This window comes from Ctenocephalides felis, unplaced genomic scaffold, assembly GCF_003426905.1.
Source record: "Ctenocephalides felis isolate EL2017-DRISC unplaced genomic scaffold, ASM342690v1 CF-g0.4_SCAFFOLD_01886, whole genome shotgun sequence".
Classification (NCBI taxonomy): Eukaryota; Metazoa; Arthropoda; class Insecta; order Siphonaptera; family Pulicidae; genus Ctenocephalides; species Ctenocephalides felis.
The window spans coordinates 93,109,496-93,136,827 of NW_020538040.1; the positions used below are offsets into that span (position 1 = coordinate 93,109,496).

The window sequence follows — 27,332 nt, forward strand, 5'->3', positions numbered from 1 at the left end:
CCATAGATTGCGCTAAAATATAAGTAGAAATAGACAGCTGATGAAATGTACATAGATTTTTTTTTTGAATAGCAATCAGAACTTAATAGTGCCGCTATAAGCTGTTGCGCTGATTTGACTTAATACTAGTTTGTTCGACTGATGGCAACCCGAGCACTTGTCACATCTTTGTATGATATATTATTACTAAAATTTCTATAATAGGGCGAATATTTTTATTGTTGAGAGTGAAAAATACTTATTCTTTATTTAACTGAAAATTGCGCATTATCTATTTGTCGCGAGGGTTTGGGGTAATTTAATTAAAAATTAATATAATAAATAAAAGTTAAATATTTTCTATCCATAATATTACAAATATTATGAATAGAAATAATTTAATTGGAAAAATATGATAAATAGAGACTAAATATTTTATACTCATAATATTACAAATATAAGCATAAAAACTGAAATATAGCAGTAGAAAAATCAAATTTATTCAAAATATTAATTATAATATAAATATTTATTAATGTGCATAGGTAATTGATTTGATTTTCTACAATCCCAAAAAACAGCTTCAAAAATTAAGAATATTTTCTTTAAATAATCGAAATGATATGCGTACCGAAGAAAGTATAAAGATTTTAATAATTCTCACGCTCAAAGCAATTTGAGATAATAGATCTCAAACACAACAATATAAAGCACTCATACCAAGTATATTTTTGCAAAAGTGTACAAATATTATGAGTTAATTGTTCTCGCCAATCGGTTTGAAAGCTATTTCAGAATCTTAATACAATCCACAATGGCGACCAATCACCGTTAGAGTTCAAAGATTACTGCAAAAAATGGAATGTATTCGGTATTTGATTAACCGATTATATTATTTCTTCTGTAAACAAGACCCGCGAACTTCAAATATATTATTATGTCATTAATGCTGTATAATAGTTTACTAAGAATTATTTACGGGAAAAATAAAAACCGATTAACAACAACAAATTAAAATAGAATAAACAACTTACATATTTGTATAAATGTCGAAGTCTCTATTACAATTTGGCATGAAAATATAACAAGTTTATGCTCGAGTTTTCTTGAAGAGTCGTATATAAAATAAAAATTTAGTATGCTTATTGTGATTCATTTGAAGCGGAGGTTAAAACTTCAGTCGAAACCTTGTATCACATGAAACCGGTTTATGAGGAATTAATTAGTAATAGTTTATTGAATTGAATATATGTGTTCTACAAATTTAACATTGATAAATAATAACGTGGAAGAAAAGTAAAAATATTCATAGATTTGCGCTAAAACCATTTGCCATCTGCAAATACACTCAATTGGTAATCAATAAGAACAAGTCGATACTCTTGTCTTCCATTATTTTATGTACAATTGAAACACTATAATACATTGATCTTAGTAGAACATGAGATAATTAAAATTAAATAGACCTTAATCATTTTTATTTGCTACTAAAGGAAATCTGTTTTATAGGTTTCTACTGCAATATATTTTAATTGCTCTGTTTCGTAGCAATTAAATGTAATTAACTCTGAAGACACCATTGAACGTTGTGCCATTTTCGAGTTTTGATTAAATAAATGAATTTATAGATAAATATGATAAGAAACCTAAAGGGAGTTTATAAAAATGGAACCTTATGAGCTTCAAAAATTTCAAATAAATAAATGGGAACTTGTAGTGGGAATAGCTCTGCAGTAGCTTGCCCGACTTACACGCCAGGGGTACTCGGTTCGAATCTCTGGCACTGACATAGAATTGTCTTTTGATTTCTTGGATTGAAATTAAGTAGAATATGAATTATTAATTTGGAATAGAATACAATTATAAGTTAGAACTGGAAGCCATGATGAAGGAAGAAAAATGAAGAAGTCAGTTGAAAACAAAATTGGATATTATATAAAAGAAAAGATAGTACACTTATTCCCCGTTTTAAACGGTACTCGTGTTACACGTTTTCGATCTTACGCGCTTTTTGGAAATAATATAAATTAAATTTCAACGAAATTTATTAATTTCTATAATTATACTTTGCTTATATCTACAATAACATTTTGATTGTTTTACTGTCAAAACACAACACTACAAAATGTTATGAATTCTTACGAAGCAGTCTATGTCTTCATGAAATATGTAGATGATATGGGAACTCCCCATTTTATGATCAGTACTAAATTTTATTTTTTTAATTTTAAAAATTCATTAAATGTGTTTGATATTGAATATATTAATATTTATTTTTCGTTCAATGTGTGTGTTATTCATCATTTTAAAAACTGACAAAAAGTGCTTTTTATATGGTGATTTTCGTTTAGCACGGTTTTTCCATATAAAAGTGAATTTTTCGAGTTACACAGTATTTTATGGAACCTGTCTTACGTGTAAAATGGAGGATAGTATGATATAATATAGTATCAAAATGTAAGAAAGAAATGTAGGTATCGCTAATGATCTAAAAATAAGTGAGCCAGGCCAATAAGAAAAAAGTGAACCTAAAAGTATTATTATTTGAATTTATTCTCTATATTAAATTAAATTTGTTAAATATTGTTTCTCTTTTTTCGTTGTTTTTTTTTTTCAATTTCTGTATAAAACAATGCATTCTGCAGAATCGTATCAAATTCCAACTACTGTTTATAAACGGAAGCAACCGTATTCAATAGTGTTCAGCCGATGTCTATTTAACGTCAATACACAAAAGAAGGTGTATCACAAATCGTGCAAGCCGTGCGAGACGTAATCAGACGCATTGTAGTTTGTGAAGATCAGGCATGGCTAACACATCGGACCTTAAATAAAGAAAAATGTTTTTCTTCAAAAAATGCAATACGCGAAAGGGAATTGCATACAGTAATCGTCAATACTCATAAACTATTTTCGATTGTGGAATTTTCGTGCATATCATTTTAAATAGGATTAATATATGAGCCACTCATTTTGAAAGTAACTGAAGTCCATTTAATTGTAATTTGAGTTACCTAAGGTTTTGTGTTTTTACATATTTAAAAATATACGTGAGATGCGTGGTTTACTTGTAATACGTATTAAATCGCATTTAAAAGATTTAATTTCACACATGCTGTTAAACAGTCGCTATTATTATGTGTATAATATGAGCTTGCTTATCTTGAAAGGACTCAGGTCAATTTCAAATAAAAATTTGTCTTTTTACAAAAAGTTAAGATGCTTAAGTCCGTTATAAAAAAAAAAACATTTATTTTATATTGTTTGATAATAGAAATCCATCGTGGCGAGCATAACTCACTTAGTAGCGAGTTTGATTCACACGACAGGGATCTTTGGATCAAATCCTGTCATTGAAATTAAATCAAATGTATTTGTTAAGTAGAATTTGAATAAAAATGAAGAAAATAGGAATAACAGAGTTCGAATAGCTAAATTGTATTAGAAGTAAGAAGAAAAAATATTAGAATTTGCTGAGGTTAAAAGAAGAATGAAGAAAAAAAATGGAATGAAGATAGAAATTGAATATAATTAGAAATTTGATATGGAAAAGCAAGAATTGAAGAAAATAAGAAGAAGAAAAATTAAGAAGAATATAGAATAGGATATATATACAGATTGAATATTATATAAAAATTAGTATAGAATGTAAATAAAAATAAAAATGTTGTATGTGGCTAAATGCTCAGAGTAAGCGAAGCCAAATAATAAAAAAAATAAGAAGTGATGTGAAGCTTCTTATACTTTTATATAGCTAATGTTTTAGATCTACCCTGTCGTGAAAATAAATCAATAACTTAAAATTTTGCAATCTCATCCATAGTAGTTTTGTATAAAATGTTATATCGTTTATTACTTAAAAATCGCATACAGCTTATTTGAAACTATTTTTTTTTCGTCCTATATAAACCATTTGTTTTCAAGAGTCTTATACAAAATCGTCTTGTTTCATTTTATATAATATAAAAGTATTCCCTTTTCTACATCTTTAATTTTATTATAATAGTATTATAGTACATATATATAACTGATTTTTGGTTTACATTACTGCAGCGGTTTCCAACCTTTTCTTCCTTGCGCCCCCCTTTCGAATGATAAAAATATTGCGCCCCCCTCCCATTCTTATTTTTCTAACAATTTAATTTAAATATACTTAATATAACTATAATTATGCCAAATAATAATATATAATAAATAATATATAATTATGCCAAATAATACACAGTATTATAAAAAATATACATACAAACATAACTATTTATTATAAGAATTTTCTGTTTCACATAAGTAAGATCTCACAAATGGTAATAAAATTTCTAAAGCATTATTTGCCAAAGTAGGAAAATCGTCCTTTACTGGTAACCAAAACTTAACAATATATTTTCGTCCTGAAACATCTGCGTCAATATGCTATCACTAGATAAATTAATTATCATTTTCTGCTCTGCTGTTGAATTACCAAAATCATCATGTTTCTCAAGGACAAATGGATTTCTAATCCATTCGTAATTGGACGTAATTAGATAAAGTAATGCGAAAATTAGTTTCGTAGACTAGTCATATGACTGATATAATAATAAGATCTTTACTTACTTCTATTTCATCAGTAACACAAGTAATTTTAAAAGTGTAAAACATGTTAAAGTTATAAAGCTATTTGATACTAGCTATATACAGTTCAAATTTTTTCATTAAAGCCGTAATCTTGTCTTTATGAACAAAAGCACGAATTTGAGATCCTTGCATTGATTTAATTAAATCGCTAAGTCTTTGAAAAATATCAACTAAATACGCAAATTTTGCGAGAAACTTTGTGTCCTAAAACAAGATTGCTCCGTCTCTTTTGTTATCAGCAAGAAATATAGCAATTTCTTTTTTGAGTTCAAACACTCTTAGAAGTACTTTAAGTTTTTGCTGATTTGTTTTTGACACATACTCAGCATTTAAAAATAATATTTTTGAAACAGCTTCGCGCCCCCCCTGGAACGGTATGGCGCCACCCCAGGGGGGCGCGCCCCACAGGTTGGAAATCACTGCATTACTGTGAGGCTAAAATCTCTGTCATTAGGTGAAAATGAATGCTCTAATATTAAAAATCAACAAATCTTGTTATTTTATCCTTTCCCAAGGGTTTAATAATTTTTATAAATTTAATAATATTTTTTAAATTTCATCTTAATATAAAGAATAATTGGAATAATATAAAAGCGTAATTGGAATTACCTTCATCATTGCTTTTAACATGTATCGTTAATAAAAAGTAGACTTAGGTCACTTTCAAAATTATAATTCTCAGTATTTATATTATTTTGAAAATGTGCCCATTATGAAATTTCCAAATGTACTAACAATAAGTTGTTTCAGTTTTTCAAAGTTCAGCATTGTCAAATAATAATACAATATTTTATATCATAATGATCATAATGAATTTTAGATCATAATTAGATCACTTTCAAAATAAATGGCTCATATATTACAATAGCGATTATTAAGATGATTCAATCGAAATGTACAATTTCTTTAAATTATTACAATATTTGTATATATTGTTAGGTGATTCTGAAAGTCAACAGCAAAATATGATAATGGTATATCAATTAAGATCAATATATCAATCGATATTCAAATATTAGTTGGTGTCATAGTCGAGAAAGGTTTCTCGGAAACTAGTTAATCCCACGTACAGGGATGTTGGTCACCGCTGCATCGGAGGCTGGCGTGCTGCCCGTTACCACCTGTCCCTAGCCCCTGAATTTCGGGCCTTTTTTCGTCGGAGCACACCGCCGAACGACTTAAAGAATGCGGCTTCGAGGAGCGGGACCAGAGTCCGCCAGGCCGTATGAAGCGTAGGTACGTAACGCTGCTGAACTGATACGAACAACAACACGAAATGAATAAAATAAAATAAAATAAAAACAGCGGTGTACGGCACACGGTAAATAAATAAGAAAAAAGATAAACGCCGCTGCCGGTCGAAGGAGGTACGTTCCGAAGATGGTGCCGAGAATAAAAAACACAGGTCGCTCTGTCTGCGATCATGTTAACTATCCTGACTGACAACTAGTACAGTAGAGAGATAGAAATTGAAGCAACCGAAATATTTTTATAACTTGTTCTTAATACTATTTAGAGTAAATTTGAATTTATAAGAAATTCACTATGTTTCATTATTCCTATTATTCATTACCTTTCTCAATGTGTAAAAATATAATACCAATATATTTCAAATTAAGTGAGTATTCTAGTGTAGTCATAAATTTTAGGACATTTTTAAATCATCGTAAAAAATAGGCAATCAATTCTTTAGTATCATATTTTTGTAATTAGGGCTCGCCCGTAGGTAAGCGGTTAAGAGTGACGGGACCTGAGTCAGAGGTTCCGGGTTCAATACCCACCTCGAGCAGCCTGTTGTCAGGCAGCAGTGACAACGATTTTCACTTAGAAATATAGATAGCAATATGTTTCCAAGTGAAAATAGCCCTTGCCCGGCACTGCTGCACCAATAAAAAGTCAGCCCTATTAGATTAATTCTAATAAAAAATCATCAAATATGGATGATACCATAGACCATCTAAAAAATACGAAGTAAGGAGAAGTTTCAGTCCAACAGCTCATAGGACGTAAGGTTCTAATTGCTGTTAAAAAAATATTTTTGTAATTTACCAACCTTATCAGAGTTGTTCAAGAGAAACAAAAAATGTTAATAATTTAAAAAATTAGCAGTGGTTGGTGTGAAGGGTCTCAAAAAGTTAACACGTGACCATGTCCACGATTGCAACCTCCGAAAAAAAAGATTAATAATCTATAATGATGTCGCAATGGCATATATTAGGATTAAGTTTAAAAATACATTTTTGACAAAAGGAAGACTGTTTGAAAAAATAGAATCAATTTCTTAACACTTTTTTAAGTTTCATGTATTTCTTAAAAATAGTAAAAATTAAAATTTGGTGATGAGAAGAGTACGTGCCGGTAAGAAGTCTATAAAGAAGATACTCGAAAAATTTCAAGTAAATCGGTCCAGTAAAACTTGAGAAATCATGGGCATCGTATTGAAAAAGACAGTTTTGAGAAAAAAGCTTTTAAAGTTTCGCAAAGGGAAGAAGATAGAAGGATTATGATGGTCAGACAGCTGTATCTCAGAAAATAATTTATATTTTTAAAAATACTCTCGTACACATGTTCTTAAATAGTTAAACTTAGAAAAACAACTATTTTTTTCAATTTCTACGCTACAATATTTTCTTAAAACATGAAATCGACATTTCAAAAGCTTTAATATAAATCCAAATATAATATTTTAAAGTTTAAATACTAAGTTTAAAAATATTGAAAATAAATTATTTTATAATGTTCTGGTCAACATTTTTGACCACTAACAGTGTTTATTGAGTAGACAATTATTAAATCATTCTATATTTGCTAGCGTCAACATAGGTACTCGAAAAATGCTAACTAGCAATTATAAATTATTTCTATATTCTAAATATTGAATGTACCAAATATGAATTTGGATGAAATTTTGGGTGGTATTTGATTTGATCTACAAAGCATTCAAAACCTTCCAAAATTGATAGTTCGCGTGTCTTATAAATATGTCCCCGATAATTCATTCGCATGTGAACTTTCAAACCCAAAAATGTCTCGTACTGTACTGAATGGAAATCGCATGCAGACATTTACAATTTAAACAGATGGTAGAATAATTAATCATTAGCGCGTCCCGCAGTAAAAAATCAACCGCAAACTTAACATTGTTCGTGCAGACCGCGGATGCGCTATAAATAATGCCATAAATAATCTCCGTGTTAAAAAGCGGAGCAATTTCGAACAATTTACTTTCCAAGAATTTCGGTTGACAAAAATGCGATTAGTCAGATCAAATTGAGGAGAAGAAATATCTGGCGCCGGTGGACAAATAAACTGTTACGCTGATAAGAAACTCCTTATCTATGACATATCTGTTATGTACACGTTGTGCAATCTTACCTAAAATTCATTGAATGATATGAATATGATTAAAGAATTTATGTAAAATTGTGGGCTCTCTCGTAGATAAGTGATTTTAGTTACTGGACATATAGATAGCAATATGTTTCCAAGTAAAAATAGCCCTTACCCAGAAAATATTCGCCCTATTACAGAAATAGATAATAATAAAATTCATCACACAGAGACGGGACAACACTTAAAAATTATTATTAAAGGAAAAAAAATCGCGTAATAAACAAAGGAATAAATTATCTGTCGATAATTCACACTAATCATACCAGAATCGGGTCAAATGACCCGCTTTGAACTTTGAATTAGAAAAGCATCTATAATTTTATTGTTTTTGAAAATAGTTCTTAATTTTTTTGAACCAGAGAGTATACTTTTTTATAAGCTTGTCTTCTGCTTTATTTCTAGGACCATTGCCAAATAAGGCACAGTTACAAATAAATATTTGAAAACATATGAAAAATTGATTTCTTTGGAAATTAGCTTTTTGCCCAAAAAATGTACAAAACAAAACGGTACAACCTTTTTAAGATATAAATAATATTATAAAGATACAGTTAGTACCTATTGCATTTTTATTGATAATAATTGATGATCGTATTATGAACCATATATATCATGAGCATATAGAAAGTGAGTAAGAATATAATTCGAGTTTACCTTACAATTAGATGTGAGCCTAACTAGCAATAAAATAACATTTGCGGGCCTATTTTTTATAAAACTATGAGTAGAAACAAATTCAACAATGTTCTTAGTTTTATGCGATTTGAAGTCAGAGAACAGACTAATTTGTTATGATTTTGTAATTTTTATAAAGAATTTTTAAAATTGTTAGAAATCTGGTGGTTATGTTATTATTGATTGCCAGTTATTTCCGTCTAAAGTGACTAATGTAAGTTAAAATTTGTCGCTCCAATAGAAAAAGATAATAATGATATGGAACGATTATCATCGTTAATTTTTACGATAGGCAATAATAAAAATTCATCGAAAACTTTTTTTTGTTACAATGTAGGTATCGGGTAAAACGCGGTGAAAATTTGTTACAAATTCTAATAATAAGTGTTATGGATGGTTTTTCAAATGGAATGGATGCAAAAAATGCGATGCGCAATGACTTAAAAATATGTATTTATTAATTATATAAAAATTCGTGCATTAATCATATTTAATTGTATTTTCAGATTTATTTCCAATCTAACTTCCATATTTTACGCACCCAAGCAAGTCGACTCATTTGATCCGCTATGGTAAGAAATTAAGAATAGATATACGAAAAGCGTCGGTACAGTTAGTGTTAAGTATGCAAGGGTTTATAGCTTTATGCAAAACTATTAAAGTAAATAGCAAATGATAAATTAATATTATTTTAATTTTACCAAAATCCAAGGAATCATATAAAATGATGCTATCTGTAATCCTGGGTATACAACCGTGTGGGTTTTGGAGATGGTGCTTATTTAACATTTGGACGAGTTAGCATCTGACTGAAGGTCAAGTTAAAATGAACTGACTATATTATCAAACGACGGCCTATTAATCACATTACTGCAGGTTACTAATATATACATATATACATATATATATATATATATATATATATATATATATATATATATATTGCTTGGTATTCGTTCAAAAATAAACAATGTACCCAGCTGTACGTACTTCTACATATGGACTCATACGATTTACAGGTCCAAAAAAGCACGCAACAAAAGACAACCATAAACGACTTGAACTTATTTTTAGCAAATTTGTAACATGTGTAACTCGGTACAAATCATTACTCTTCCTATATCTGAAGCTGCATCTGGTATGAAAAACTGAAAATAACGATCCTTAAATTTTGAAATAATTAGTTTTGGATATAATGAATTGCGTACATTTGTTTGAAAATATTTGGTTGAAATAACTTTGAAAATAATCTAAGCGAATATAAAATTATTAGCAAAATTAAAACATTCCAAGCTAAAAATAATCAGAATAAATTCGTCAATTTCCACAAATAATTGATTTCGTTCGGAAATGGAATCAATAGAATAGTATCATCATATTGCTATTTTCTAATTATAAGAATATAACTATGTTGTATACAAAAATAATTTATCGAATTTATTTTTTTCATACATGTAACCGAACATTTCGAAATTTTGTATTTAATTATTCCTTATTCATACCAACTTTACCACATTCATTTTTTTTTACTTGGCCAATTAACCCTATTGCTTAGTGTATATGTATTTATGTTTATGTATAAATAATACATATCCTGTTCCTGAGGGCAATAACTAACAGTCATCGTATATTACTAATTTATATATCAATACACATTTATCTTCGCGTGATATATAACTTAAAATGCCATGACAGCATACGAATGAGAATCAACATATTTCTTGGTGAGGAATTTCGCAGAATTTCTTAATCATATAATACTGAATAAAAAGAAATAGAGATAATATAATCATTAATGACGTTGAAAATTTAGAGACACGATTAGCAAGTATTTTATTATTTGACGGGCCGTAAAAAATAATAGTAAGGTTAAAAATATGTTTGCATTTATATCCACAAATGTAAGTATACTAATATGTGATTAACATAAATATCAAAATATAGTAGTTTTAGTAATGAATAAATTCTCTAGATTAACGATTAAATCATGATAATAAAAATTTAAAATTTAAAATTTATAATATTTTAGAAATATATATATTCCAAGCAGAGTTTGTGTAGAATATAATGTAATATTGTAGGTGGCTAAATGCTCGCAGTTAGCGGGGCCAATAAATAAACTAGCTGTAAGTGGAATTCTGTCTTAAGGCAATTAGGGCATCGTGCCTAATTGCCTGTCTTAAGGCAAATTGCTGGAACTTCCCGTACCAAAAATTATTATTTTTTTTTAAAACGATTAACATTTTTGAAAAAAAATTAGTTTTAAAAAATAAGATTTTTGAGAAACTATAAATTGGACAAAAAATTAGTTTTTTTTGAAAAAAAAAAATTTTTTTTTAAATTTTTTTTTTAAAAAAATTTTTTTTTTTTGAAAAAAATTTTTTTTTTCTTTATTTTGACATATTGTGGAAGATCTGAACTTTTTTTTCAAAGCAATCGTACTGCTTCAACTACCTAGGGACAAAATATAAAGCGCGTAAGCGCCGCGTCGCTGTCTAACGCATAAGCATTGGTACGGAACCGATAGGAATGTTAACAAAATGTATACTTATTGTTAAAATCTCTATAAAATGTCTGATAATTTGATGTGCATATGTCTAATGATCATTTTTGACCGCCAAATGGCTCATTTTTTTACTTTTTCCTCTATATCTCCGAAACCGCTGGACCTACCTTCATGAAAGTTGTATCGATTCTTCATCTTGTCAATACAAATAAAATGTTTTTTGAATTATTAAAATCGGACGCTCCGTTCTCTTAAAAACTGAGTTACCGTTTTCGGAACTTTTTGCCCCGTATCTTCGGAACGGCTTGACCTGCCTTTGCCAAAAACTAATCAGCACGTCTCCTTATCAATACGGATCGAATGTTTTTTGAATTATTCAAATCGGTTGATCCGTGTTCCCGAAATCGTCGACGAAAATTTGTATCCGCACATACATACACACACATACATACATACACACACACACATACACACACACACACACACATACATCCATTTTTTCTAAGGTATGCCAAAATGTTCAGAAACCTCTGAAACGTAAAGATATATAAAAATTTTCATTTTCGATTTTTTTGCGATTACTATAACTTGCCCTACGGGAAGTTAATAAATAAATAAATATATATATATATATATATATATATATATATTTATTTATTTATTTACTGCATTTGATATTTTGATTAAATAAATTTTTCTGAAGCCGGCCGTCCATTAATCACGTGAAACCTTAAAGATGGGGGAGGAGGGGGTTATACACACATAAAATTCAGTTTTGATCATAAAACGGTGAGTACCCTGCTTTTATCATAAACATAGAGTACTAAGGATTCGTCTCTAATTCTTAGAATTAAGTAAAGTATTACAAAAGCAAAAAACATATTTTTTCTCTAGCCTTGAAATCAGTTTCTGGCATTTATTTGATCAAATATTACTTACCAAATCAGAAGACGCTTCCATCTATTTTATTAGATTTTTTTCAGACAATTATTGATTGTTAAACAATTACAAATATTTAAAATATGGGTTTCCAATATGAGAATATTTGCCGATTTTTGCAACAATTCATCAATTTTTCCTCAAAAATTTCAAAAATTAATGAAAACTCAGTCTTTTAGTAAAATTTTGTGCAAATAAACATCTAAAAGATTTCTCGGCTCCAGAAGATCCCTTATAAACGTTCAACTAGTTAGAATTATTTTTATCTTTTAAGCTTTCTTATAATATAAGTTTTGAAGAAACAACTATATTGAAAAATACGCTGATTCAAAATGCACTTCCGAGTAATTGTTTTTTATTTTATATAGTTTTTTTAAATGGCCGTAGAATCAGAATTAAATTGTTTGCCAATAGCTAAAAAATTTCTTCGAATTTAAATATAATAGATATTACCACAATATATATTTGGATGCTCAGAAAAGCCATGATCGTTTGGAAATAAAAAAAATTAGGATAGTTTTATATATATTAATATAATATTTTGTATGATTTTGTATTTGATGTTGACATATGTATTAACAAAGCCTAGTAATAGGGCATAACATCAATAAAAAACATGTTTTATCTACAAAAATAATTTATGAAACATTTTGCAGTGTAGTATTTTGATAGTGAAACAATAAAAATGTTATTGCAGATATAAGCAAATAATGGTTTAGATAATTACGTGTAAACACAAAATTAATAAATTTCGTTAAAAAAAAATTAAATACAAAAACCGTGTAAGATTGAAAACGTGTAAAACGAGAGATAGGTGTATAATGAATTGGTACTAAAATGATTTTCAGACATAAATAAACATCGTGTAGTCAGAGAGATCACCTCGCGACTGCGAAAGAAAATAGTTTTCTTAGACCCTCTTTTGCTTTTATTCTTTTACTCTCTTACACTCTCTATTTACATTTCTTCTTTCGACGTCTGGAATCTTGCCAAACAATTCGAAAATAACCATCCACTGGTTTTACCCGTGAATAGATACTACACCCAGTGCTGAAACGAATTCAAGCTACTGAAAACTATCGAGAATATCGGAAATTGGCTACAAATAGTAATCAATGTCAGTTTATACCACTCATCTCAAAGATAAGCGATAAATATTAGTGGAAAGCAAGTAAATTATTCACCTTATAAAAAACTAGTGGAGCGCATGGCATCGTAACTTAAGGGAAATTGCTGGAAAAGATTAACATTTTTGAAAAAAATTTACTCTGAAAAAATTAGATAGCGCCGCGCCGCCGTCTAACGGATAAACATTGGTACGAAACCCATAGGAATGTAAACAAAATTTATACTTATTGTTAAAATCTCTATAAAATATCTGATAATTTGATGTGCATATGTCTTATGATCATTTTTGACCGCCAGATGGCATTTTTTTACTATTTTTACTAGATCTCCAAAACCGCTAGACCTTCCTTCATGAAAATTTGATCAGTTCTTCATCTTGTTAATACAAGTAAAATGTTTTTTGAATTATTCAAATCGGACGCTACGTTCTCTTAAAAACTGAGTTACCGTTTTAAGCACTTTTTACCCCATATCTTCGGAACGGCTATACTTGCCTTCGCCAAATACTAATCAACTATTCACGTCTCCCTATCAATGCGAATCGAATGTTTTTCGAATTATTCAAATCGCTTCATCCGTGTTCCCGAAATCGTCGACAAAAATTTGTATCCGAACACACACACACATAATCCATTTTTTCTAAGGAATTCCAAAATATTCAGAAACCTCTAAAACGTAAAGATATAATATGGAAATTTTCATTTTAGATTTTTTTGCGATTACTATAACTTGTCCTACGGGAAGTTAAATAACTAGTGGTGCATGGCATCGTGCCTCAAGGCAAATTGCTGAAACTTAAAACTCACTGAAATTTAAAATTTTTAAAAGTTCAGAAAAAACTTAGATTCTTTGAGAATTTGAATTTTTCTGATCATTTAAAAAAAAATTGAAAATATTTTAAAACATGGAATACTGAAAAAAATGCTTTTTTTGAAAATACTGATATTTTATAAAACATTTTTTTGATTTTTTTTTTAAAACTAATAAAATTTAAAACTAATTGAAAAAATGCCTTTTTTAAAAATACATATTGATATTTTTTAATGAAGAAATTTTTTTGTTAAATTTCAAAAATTTTGAAATTTCTTGAAAGTTTTTGATACCCATTTGTATCAATTGATTCAAATTACAAAATAATTGATTTTCGACCGTTAAATGGCATGGATTTTAACTTTTTTTCTGATTTTACGAACCGATGGATTTGCCTTTGCAAAAACTGAATCCTTTCTTCATTAAGACAATAAAGTGCAATGTTTTTTTATTTGAATCGCTTGCTCTGTTCTCTCGCAAACTTAATTGCCATTATTCTTATTTTCATTTTCGATTTTTGGACGATCACTATAACTTACCCTACGGAAAGTAAAACAAAATTCATTGTATTAAACAAACAATAAATTAATAAATGAATTCTGACTGAATGACTAGAATGCTATTGGTCTAGGTTAACACGAGCACTGGCAATAGAGACCTGATACGCAAAGAGCAACTTTCTCAACTACCATTCATTATAATTAACTATGCATTTAAAATAGAATCAATGTAGAACGTATTTAACTTCAAAAGATACTCAACAAAAACCTTGCTACACTTGATTTAAATAAAACACCCATGCAGGAAGAATATGTAGTAACAAAATTATTTCAACGTATCTATTCATACAACGAATTTCAAATGAATCATGAAAAGAAAATCATTTCACATTTTCTTTACAAATTAAAGGAACAATAAGAGGTATCCATCAACACAAGGACCATTGGCTATTTAAATTGCAACTTTTTAGAGAAACACAATATATTCTCATGTGTGGATAATTTGAGGCCATCATAAGCCAAAAAATAGTGATTGTAAGTGGAATTTATCTTAAAACAAGTTACATCAATTAAAAATTTAAACTTAGCTATTTAGATAAAAAATTAACTATTAATTTAATAAATATAATATTTATCAGATTAATTTATATGTGTGTTTGAAAGATGTGTGTATGTGTGCGAGTGAATGACATAAGCCAAATAGCTCATAGAGTTATCCTGTATTGCTATTAAAAATAAAATTAAAAAAAAAATAATAATAATTTCAATAATATAATTTTCCTATACACTAAAAACTATTCATCTCTCAAACTTACAGTACATATAATTGTTTTAATTTAATTTAATTTATCTAATCCGTGTTTCAAAAATGTATTTTATTTAACCAGTTAAATGTAATTAATGAATTTACTCGTCATAGAAAAGTGTAGTCTACTTATTAGTAGACTTCAAATGATTGTTAAGATGTTTTCCATGATAATTAAAAGAAGAATGATCGATTTTAAACAAAATCTGATTATCAAAATCTAAAACTAACAAGTTAATAAATTAAGACAAATAAAATCTACGTAAAATTTATATGGTTCCTCATTTTATGTTTTGATAAATCTAATTTAAAAACAAATGCAACCAATTTTGGCCCTACTTTTATTTTTCAAATCGACCAAAATAATTATTTTTCTCCATAAACGTGCTATTAACTTCCTGTAGGGTAAGTTATTGTAATCGAAACATCGAAATTGTAAATTTTTACATTTCTCGACGTTTTGAAGGTTTCTGAACATTTTGGCATACCTCAGAAAAATGGATGTGTGTGTATGTATGTATGGATATGGTTCAAAAAACATTCGATTCCTATTGATAGAAAGATGTGCTGATTAGTTTTTGGCAAAGGCAGGTCCAGCAATTACGGAGATAAAGAGCAAAGAGTGCAGAAAATAGAAATCGAGTCCCTGAGAGAACGAAGCATCCGATTTGAATCATCTAAAAAACATTCAATTAGTAATGATTGGGAGAAGTTTTTGGCAAAGGCAGGCCCAGCCATTTAGAAGATACGGAGCAAAACGTGCAAAAAATGGCAGTTTTTGAGAGAACTAAGCGTTCGATTTAAAAGATTCAAAAAACTTTCTGCTTGTCTTAACAAAATAATTGATTTTGAAAAAAAAAATTTTCTTGTATATCGAAAATATTTCAGATTTTATTTTTAATTCTGATTATAGTTCTAATATACTTTAAACAAATAATTTCAACTTTGTAATTCAGTAGATAACGAAAAATAATATTAGACAATGTTACAATATTTATAATAATCTATTTGAAAACATTTAATATTTCTCGAACATTTCGTTACGGTGCGGGAAGTTCCAGCAATTGGCCTTAAGGCACGATGCCATACACCCCACTAGTTTTAATTTGATGTAGAAAATTCGAATATATTGCAAATAAATATACTGCGCCCATATAATTAATAGTAAACTCTACAATACAAGCGATAAAGCGAATATTTGCATTAATGATTTAGATACAATTTGTACCATTATTATTTTCTCATTAAAAATATATATAAAATATAATTTATTTGAATTGCTTAAATCTTATCCATAAAGAATTTTGCATGAACTAGATTATAGTGAGCTAGAAGATAAAATAAGAATAATAAATATTTGATTTCAAGTTAATATTTCAACATTTATGAATTATTAGGCTACAAAAGTAAGATAATTTTGTATCTAAAAGTTTTTTAGTTAACGTATGTATGTTAAAAAAAGCCATAAGCCTAAAACCAATTTCGATTTGTAATAAGCACCTGTCCGGCGAGACAAAATGAATAAGATGCGAGTTGTCGATGAAAATAAAGTTCGGCGAAAGAGAAAGCAAGAAACGACGTATCGGCTCAAATTCTGAGATTAATAATTAGTAGTTGAATAAAAACAGGTGTACAAATGATCGTCAGGTATAACAGAACAGAATTATTTCAAGGCACATAATAATATCTCAAAGCGGCGTTATTGGAAGAATGTAAAAACTGAAATCATTTGTGAAAGTCCATATACTTGCAGAATTATTCTGAGCTTAAAACGTTATTAAATCAAGCGAACAAAATTATAACGTTCGCCCGCGGTTAATGCTGAAAATTAATGTCATGTGAGAAATTAATTTAAAACTAATTTTATACCACTTTATACATAACTAATAACAGATATAGGGAAGCTTGGGGCAAAATATAACGGGGGTAAATATTAAGGCGTATTTCAATAGCATCTTAAAAGATTTTAAAATGTTTTTTTTACCTCTATTGGACATGTAAACCGTCCTGCATAATATTGTCATAACTACTATCCCGCAGGACGACGCAATAAACAGAAGTGTGCAGGTCCGTCATTTTTGACATTGTACTATCATAAAATTTTGGGTTGAGTTTTTGTTATGTTCACAAGATAGATTGAAAAGATATATAGATAAATAGAAGCTTGTTATTATATATATATCCACCGAGATCCTGCCGAGCTCTATTAAAAATTACACTTTGTTTATATTGTCGAAGGACCAGATATACTTATTGGCTATATCAGACCGATATATTAAAAAGATAATAGATAGCCGTAATTGTTGTACATATATTTAGATAAAATAATACGTTGATATAAAGTCGAGTTAATGTTATTTTCTTAAATGTTGATATTATATTGATGATACATAGTTGAAATTTATGTTACTACTTGTTATACAAAGATTTGATAATTTCATATTATTTTTCTGATTGCTCCGTTTTGTGGATTTAAGCGACAACTCATTATTTTTTATCCAATCTCACTGATTTTATCCAATCAGTTGATGACCTGAGATTTGATTGAATCGAGTTCAAGAAAAAATGATTTCTTGGAAGAAAGTTTTAATATTTGAAAATCTGCAAGGGGCAGGATACATTACAATGAAGGATTACATTTTATGATGCTTATACTGTAAGAAAGGTATTAAAATATAATTGAATGATTTAGAACAGGGTTGAGGCGTTAACAGTTATTATCATCGACTAATCTGAAATTTTATTTATCTTATTTAGTTCCAAGCTTATCAATATTTGATAATTTTTGTGTTTGCTACATTGTTTAAATATTATATCATTGTCTATCTTGATTAATGTAAAAATATCACATCTGGAGTCAGTTGAAACAAAACATTGGGGCTAGTAGTACCATACAAGAATTATATACAGACTCAAGTAAAATAATGGGTAGAATTTATTGTTTGTAAGATGTGGGAAAATGTAAATTGTGTTACTGGAGACACTACATCTTTTATTTGTATTAATTATAGTTTGCGTTGATTTATAAAGAATCACTTAGGAACAAGTCAATTTTCTTAAAAATAAATAAAGAATAAATTATCAGGGTCTTTATTGTCGTTTATTTGTCTTTCTTCTTGCCTTGATAGACGTTACAACTAGCACCAAACATGAGGTAAGTTAGAACACCGGACTTTTTCTAGAAAATGATTAATTGTGAAATAAGAAACAACAGTTGAGAAATGATTTGTCCATGATTTGGTAGAGGAATAGTTACAGCAACTATCCATTTTTATTTCGTAGATATATTAGTTTTAAAAAATCTGTTACCATCCCCTAGTGCCCCTATATGAAGAAGTAGAAAACGTTCACAATAATTTAGAATAAACAAAAATACTAAAAAACAAAGCGATAAAAATTGAAAAAATAGTTATATAAAAGAAGCATTAGACACTAATTCATTTAAATGGAGCTCTATTGTAATTTGTATGTCTTCCCACATATTCTAAATGTGAAAAGAAATGAAGAAACAGTGCGGAAAATTTTCACTGTTACCTACGATGCAGTATTTCTGCATTGATAAGCATTATACAAAAATAATAACAGTACTCATGAAAATGCATACGTTTTCACTAAAATTTCTAAGTATTTACATATGTATTCGAAATGAAAGTCGAATTTTCTCCTTGGCCATGATCATAAAAATAAACATACAGATACACAAATAGATATATATATATATATATATATATATATATATATATATATATTATGCAAGCGAGTAAGTAGAAAACGAAAATATTATATAAATAAAAATTTTGAGTACCGACTGCATAAGTTATTACAAAATTTTCTCTCAATAATTGCAAAATTTATTTTATGAATATAGCAGAGGACAATTTATACTAATTGTAAGTATTTTGATTCGATTTATTATGTGAAACAAACAACTCTATTTTATGTACTACACACAAATCAATATGAGGTTTGGATCAATCAGATAATTAATTAAAGATATATGTATACAGAGAAAATTGGTATTGATAAAAATTTAATACCCATATAAAGAAAAATAATACAGGTATTAGATTTTATCACCAACTTCGAATAGCCTGATGTTAAGCAATATTGATATTTGTTTTCACTTGGAAAATTTAGATAGCAATATGTTTCGAAGTGTAAATACTTAGTTAGATAAGCATATCCAAATAAAGTAGAAGTATCAAGTATTGCATGTATCCAGAGAAAATTCATATGTTCAGAATATTTAAAAAATGAATTAAAATAAAATATTCTTGGATTAAAACTATATAGCTCATATACATATATGTGAATGCCTGTTAACGTATATTATAAGTGTTAAAATTGCATTCTCGTCGGATTATACCAATTATCATTCAATATACTATGATTATATGCAGCAGGTAGTTCCTGGGCATTTTACGAGAAACAGAAATAAGTGGAAAACATTACATGTCACGTACAATCACGTGCCACAATGCACCTTTGTACATCACATTTGCACAATTAGAAAATCTATATGATTCCAATATGGCAAATTCTATGTCACATTAATTTTTTTAAGTATGCATTGAAATTATTAATAATTCACTATAGAATTTAGTTTCGTATGTCTAAACTAATTGTGGCTTTTACAAAAAAGTATTTTATATATTTATATATTTATTTTTTACGAAATATTTATTGAATTATGATTTATGTTAGATAACAATGTTAGAAATCAAACTAAATTAACCAAACCGCAATCTTTGCTAAAAAATAATTAATACTATCAATCAAACTTTGGTATCAAAAAATATGATTTTAAACAGTGGCACCTAGTACCGGACATTTCAAAATAACCTGAACTCATCAAATATGTAGCCATTTCCACACTTTGGAATGTCTGCACATGTGTCTTTGACGAATATTCTTAGATATTGCTAAAAAAAAGTCACTATTTATCCCCCTTTTTGACTGGGCCATACCGATGCTTTCAGCTGGTGCATTACACCATAAGCTTTTCATTCTTTAACTAGGGAATACGAAAAATTGGAGTATGTAGTGACCGTTAGCACTAATACAGAACAAAATTAAATAATTGGAATAAATTACGTAAATTCTCACAAGAAATATCAATGTTTACTGTCCGGCACTAAGGGACGACTTAGTGTGCGGTGCTAAGGGACAGGCATTTTTGTTCATTTGGTGGCACCTACTAAAATTGGATAAAAGATTTAATAATATTCTACGATTTTACGGATAACAATCAAGTACAACTTTGATCTTTGCATGCCACTCAAATGTAAATGCATAAATATGCTAGAATTACTTCCACTGACATTTAGGTGACGCCGTGATTTTGCGCCTAAAACAGGAAAGGGTTGCTCTCGCCGTGGCCGTGTGCGTCACAGGCAAGGCTTCTTTTCAAGATCCTGTACCTGTGTGCCCCCCATGCCCCTTTCACTTTTTATACTCGCTTAAATAATTCGTGTTAAATAGAGCATCCGGTGCTTGGTGCCGCCCGGCGTTGCGGAACTTCCCCCTATCTTTTTCTTCTTAGTGTAGTACATATATTTCTTTCATGAAATATATTTACAAAGACTGTTTAAATATATTTTTCTCATTTGTTGCAATTTTGTATGTAATTATTGATCTAACTTCTAATTCTATTCTATCTCAAATCTATATATTATATTATACTATCTTTTTTATATCATATTCTATCTTTATTATATCCATATAGAATCCTTATATGGATCCTATAATTTCCTATTTTATTTTTATAACTGACTTCTTCATTCTTATTTTTCTTCTAACCTTGCTTTTGTTCTAACTTCTAGTTCTATTCTATCTCAAATCAACAATTCAAATTTTACTTAATTTTAATTCAACAAATCAATTGGCAATTTATTGTCAGCGCCAGGAACTCGAGCCGAATATCCCTGACGTGTGAGTCGGGCATGCCACCGACTAAGCTATTACCGCCACAGGAAAACTATAGTATCAATAAATTCTTTTGAATAGAAGAATTATATCATTTACCATCACCTTTGGTCAAAACGAGAACAGCGACAAAATCGAAAATGTCATAAATTCTTATATGACCGAGATTGTCGTTGGTCAAATTAGGAGAAAGGCAATTGTAACTCATTCACTATGTAATTGATCGAGTTTTGGTATCTTAGCCGTTAAGACGGCTAGAAAGTATAGCTGAGATATGTCGGAATTATTAAGTTAATTTATTATTAGACTCCGTATACGATCCGACTGCACTTTTAATACTGAAATTATAGCAGTTTTCGTTACTAGTTCAAACATTGGAAGGATTTACGAAATACAGGTAACCCCCGCATAACACGGTAGTTACGTTCCAAAAAAGTAGCGTGTTATGCGAATCCGTGTTATACGAGACAAAGAACTAGTACAAAAAGAGGGTTACGTTTTAAGAATTCAAAAAAACATGCCACATATCTATTAAGTGGTTATATCATGATTTTATAATAAATATTGTTATATTTATGATTTTTTTTAAGTAGTAATATACATTACATGAATTATATGATTTTTATGTCATAATCAACTGGTAAGTGCTATCCAATACGATCCTTTTTTGGAAGATATCCTTATCCTCTGCGCAGTTTTCTGTACTATCTCCAGATCCGTGCATTTTTTGCATAAAAAATTATATTTGCGATTAGTTGCTTTTAGCGAAAAAATATTTATATATTTACCACATGCATTTAATTTTAGATTAAATAAAGTTTAATTTTTATAGATTTAACTATATTTTTTATTTTCTTATGGTTTTGCTCAATTCTCAATCCATATTAGAGCGAGCACGTGCTTCTCAATCCATGTTATAAGGGGGATGGTATCAATTCTTAAACCGTGTTAGAGCAAATCCGTATTATAGAAGTACCGTGTTACGCAAGGGTTACCTGTACTACAGTTTGTAGCTCAGATAATATATACGAAAAAGTTTACCAAACTCAAGATAAAATAAGTGATACACATATATGTATATATATTTAAAAATATACATATATAATTGCTTATATGCATATATACATGTATAATTTGTATGATATTGAATTCGTTGTTGGCATATGTAATAACAAAATCTAATAATCGAATAACTAGACGAACATCAATGAAAAAACTAATTTTTGTTTAAACTTTCATACGATTGGCCTCATAAAAATAAAAAACTTTATAAAAATTAATAAACGCAACAATAGTATTTGAAAAATAAAAATAATAAGTAAAAGTAACACATTATGGGACTTTTTAAATAAATTCATTGAAAGACTTCTCGACTTTTTGCCGAAGGATGTTTTATTCAACTGCAAAATGAAAAAGTTATAAATAAACGCAATGCCATTTTATACCTTTGCGACACAAACAGGATTTTTGGATTGTGTTTAGAAGCTAATTAAGTAATAAATCTTTGGGACGGAAAAACTTAACACAATTATTATTACATAAGAATATTGCATGGCTTAATGATCAAACTCATGGACTTGTGTGGACCGGGTTGTGAGTTCGAATCCGTTTCGAATAACCTGACATCGTGCAGCAGCGATGTCTATTTTCACTTGAAAATGTAGATATAAAATGTGTTTCCAATTGAAAATAGTGAAATGGCAATGGAAAATCTCTCACACCATTCTTTCCTGAATCGAGCTTAACTCAACTGACTGACCTGCAGTACTCTATATATAATATATATAATCATGAATATATTATATTCCAATCATTATTTAATCTAAATTAAAGTTTCAAGTGAAGCAGGTGACAGTTCTGCCGAAATGTTTTCAATGTCAAGCAATGATATGTTGTTTTTTGCATTTATTTCTACAATGTTATATATTATAAATCATTTAAATCCTAAAAATTTTCCTTAACAAACTTCAAAAAGATTTATCAAAATCCGAATAATCATTTAAAAGAAGTTAAAAGAATTTATAAATTATTACAGAAGAATTTTATATATTTTATTTTTAACTAAATGGCAAATATCAGTCGGGTCAGCTAGTATATATATAGACTATTTCCAATTGGAAACATATGGCAATCCGTATTTGCAAGAAAAAACCGATATCACTACTGCTTGACATCAGGATGCCCGAGACGGGTATAGAACCTGAGAACTCTGATTGAAATCCCATAGCTCTAATCACTAATCTACAGGGGACCCCACAATACAATTGCGTTGATTTTTTTTAATTGAATTTTGAATTTTTCTCATTACGAAAATTAATCGAAGATCTATTTCTCTTCTGAATATAATGAATTGAAATTAAACAACTTTGACCCTTTCGTTACGGGTGCCGTATATATATATACGGCGGCTGCATATATGTATGTAAAAAATAAAAAATATGTAAAAAATAAAAAATATGAATATTTGTATGAACATATGGAAGAATATTATCTGAATTGTATTTAAAAAAGTGTAGATATGAGAAAATTTCAAGGTAATGTTGAAAGCACCAAAGCAATAGCAAACACCAAAGACTACCACACTTTGGCGGAATGGCCTACTGTAAGGGAAGGATTAGCATAATTATTAAAAGTTCCAGTTCAATTTGAAATGTCAAGAATATACCAATGAGTATATTCTTGTGAGAATATAATTCTTATCTTATCTTCATCTTATTCTTTCATATAATTCTAAGAGTTGAAAGCATGAAGAGCCCCTGTGCCAATAACCTGCCCTAAAATTTGTCAACATGGCGCATTTTAAATTTCCCTTTAATACTTCCAACCCCAAATAACCAATTCAAATAACATGTTTTCTATCGTAATGTGTCAAATGGTTAAAAATTAGTAAATATTAGGTATAAAACAATCATGTGGTATGCCCATAGACCTTACATTACATGGACTTATATTACATGGATGGGTATGTGCAGATGCACTTATCACCAAAAAATTTATTGTATCAATAATAATCAATTATATTCTGAAAGTGAACAGAAAAATCATTAACTTAGTGATAAGATATAATGATATAAATATCACAACAAAACATATTTATTCTGAATTGTTGAAAATTATAATTATGAATCCAATTGAAGGAAACTATCCAAATCTCAATTGAACAAAAGATTGCTCATTAAAACGCAATATAATAGCTGATAACAAACGCAAGCTTTTCTAAAAAAAATGCTTCAATTCAACATAAAACATGTGGAATGGCTGAAAAAGTTTGTAAATGAACTAAAAAAACAAATCAACACAGTTTGTGGTATAGACATAGAAAAAAATGAATATTAAAACTATTTTGGAGATCAAAATAAAAAATAATGAGAACCAATGGTATTATTTACAACAGGGATCTTTGGATCGAATCCTGTCAATGACTTAGAATTTATGAAAAAAATATGTGTAGTTAATTTGAAATTAAATAAAATTGTATTTGTTAAGTAGAAATTGAATAAAAATTAAGAAAAATAGGAATCCAAAATTCGAATAGCTGAATTGTAGAGTAAGAAAAATGGTTGAAAATAGCAGTTGAATAGAATTAGAAATTTGATATGAAAAAGCAAGAATTGAAGAGAATAAGAAGAAAAAAAATTAAGAATATAGAATAGGATATATATAGGTTGAATATGATATAAAAATTAGTATAGAATGTAAAAAAAATAAAAATGTTGTAGGTGGCTAAATGCTCAGAGTGAGCGAGGCCAAATGTAATTTTAAAAAAATAGAATTATTTATTATGATACAATTTAGAGAAAAATTAATTACTATTTGATTTTGTGAACGAAATTAAAAGACAAAGAATGGCGTGAAAGGAATTTGGAAGTAATAAATATATATATATTTTTTTGAATAAATTAAAATCAGATTGTGAAACAGAGTTTAAAAATTGTATACTGTATTTGAATAATTATATGTTTGAAAAATAAATAATAAAAAAAATGGGTAAACATGTATTTCTAATGGTAACGCAATTTGCTTTAAAATTTCAAAGCTTTACAAACGAGAAGACTTTACTGCATCCGATTCGATTACAACAAAAGTTAATTTATAACGTCTTAAAAACTCAATGATAATAGAATTGTATCATACGTTATAACTCAAATATTTATTTCAATTTAAACAATACATAATAATGTTTGTAATTATATGGTAATGGCGATATTTGTGTAATTTGTGTAGCACTGAATAGATTGATAAATGATAAGCCAGCATAAAGTGCGTCAATCTTTGTAACTAAACAAAACTCTTGCCTAGTTTTTTATTTCTAAGAATTATTTTCATATCCAAACATTCCCTTAATATGAACATATATTGTAAACAATATTTAATTAATTAATATTTTATTTTATATTACTTGAATGCACTTTTTTTGCTTATTATTAAGAGGGTATTCTAGTGCAGAAAATCAAAAAAATCGTTTGTTCTTTTGTTTGATATGTTCAAAGTTTAACTATTCGAGAAACTCAAAAGTGGTAAAAAAATCATCCTTTTTTCAAATAGTCATTTGTCAAAAATTTATTTTTCAACTTAATTCTAGCATATACTATTTCGACATCATTCTAGATTAATAATCTTTTTTCTTTCATATCGGATTACTAGGAGGGCTGCAATCGTGGGCATTATCACGTGTCAATTTTTTGGGACCCTCCAATTCAACAATTGCTAATTTTTAAAATAATTAACTTTTGTTTGTTTTTAATGTTTTTCTGTACTCTTGTAACATTGATAAATAATTTATAGAACTAGTGGAGTGCATGGCATCGTGCCTTAAGGCAAATTGCTGGAACTCCCGTACCGTAATTAAAAATCTTGGTACGGAACCCAAAAAAAAAAACACAAAATATGTACACATTATTAAAATTTCTATAAAATATCTGATAATTTGATGTACATGACATTTTTTTTAACTTATTTTTATTGAGAGTCCATAACCGCTAGACCTGCCTCCCCAAAAATTTAATCAGTTCTTCATCTTGTCAATACAAGTAAAATGTTTTTTGAACTTAAAAACTGAGTTACTGTTTTTGTCACTTTTTGCCCCGTATCTTCTGAACGGCTAGACCTGCCTTCGCCAAAAACTAATCAGCACGTCTCCTTATGAATTCGAATGGAATGTTTTTTGAATTATTCAAATCGGTTGATCGGTGTTTTCGAAATCGTCAACAAAAATTTGTATCCGCACACACACATAAATCTATTTTTTCTAAGATATGCCAAAATATTCAAAAACCATTGAAACGTAAAGATATATAAAAATTTCATTTTCGATTTTTGCGATAACTATAACTTACCCTACGGGGTTAAAAAATGATTACCTCTTTTTTACAATGATTTAAAAATGCTGCACTAAAATACCCCCATAAATGGTTTTATCAAGCCATCTCGCATCTTCGGTTATTTGTTTTGTATAAAAAATTACATTATATTTGTAACATCAGATATATCACAACGAAAAGAAAAAAAAGTCTGAATGATTTCCCACTCTTGATGTCCTTATTTTGCACATTAAATAGTGAATTAATACTATTTTTGTCTTAGGTGATCAAGAGGGCAAAAGCAAATCTTTACTCGTAGAAGCAAAACAGATACTCAAGTTTAAATAGTTTCAAAGACTGTTTGAAACAAATCATTCGGTCATTTTTAAAACTTGCAAATATTAATTAATAATAATTAGTGCAAGAACATAAAAACAATAACACTGATAATAAACTCCATAATTATTAATTAATAACATAGTATAATGACAATTATCGCCCGGAATTCTTGACATTGTTTAATTAACGTGTAATAATCAAAACATTAATTGTTAATTAACACATGATATCGACGTCAAAGTCGTTAGCAATGACAACAACCATTAGCATGTTATTTTGAATTGGTCCCATGGCCCCATGGCCCTTATCAGAGCGACCCCACTGTACCCTAACAATAAGTCTGTTTATTTTTATCATTTGACATTCCAACCGAATGCATGCTGCTTTACTTCTCTAGAAAGTTGGAACTAAATAGCAAA

General features: G+C 28.6%; 1 protein-coding gene across 2 annotated transcripts in view; it reads right to left on the reverse strand.

Moving 5' to 3' along the window:
* The window catches only part of LOC113378500 (protein outspread), a 225,527-nt gene that overhangs the window by 197,693 nt on the left and 502 nt on the right, over positions 1-27,332 (reverse strand). The gene's annotated exons all lie outside the window — the stretch shown is intronic.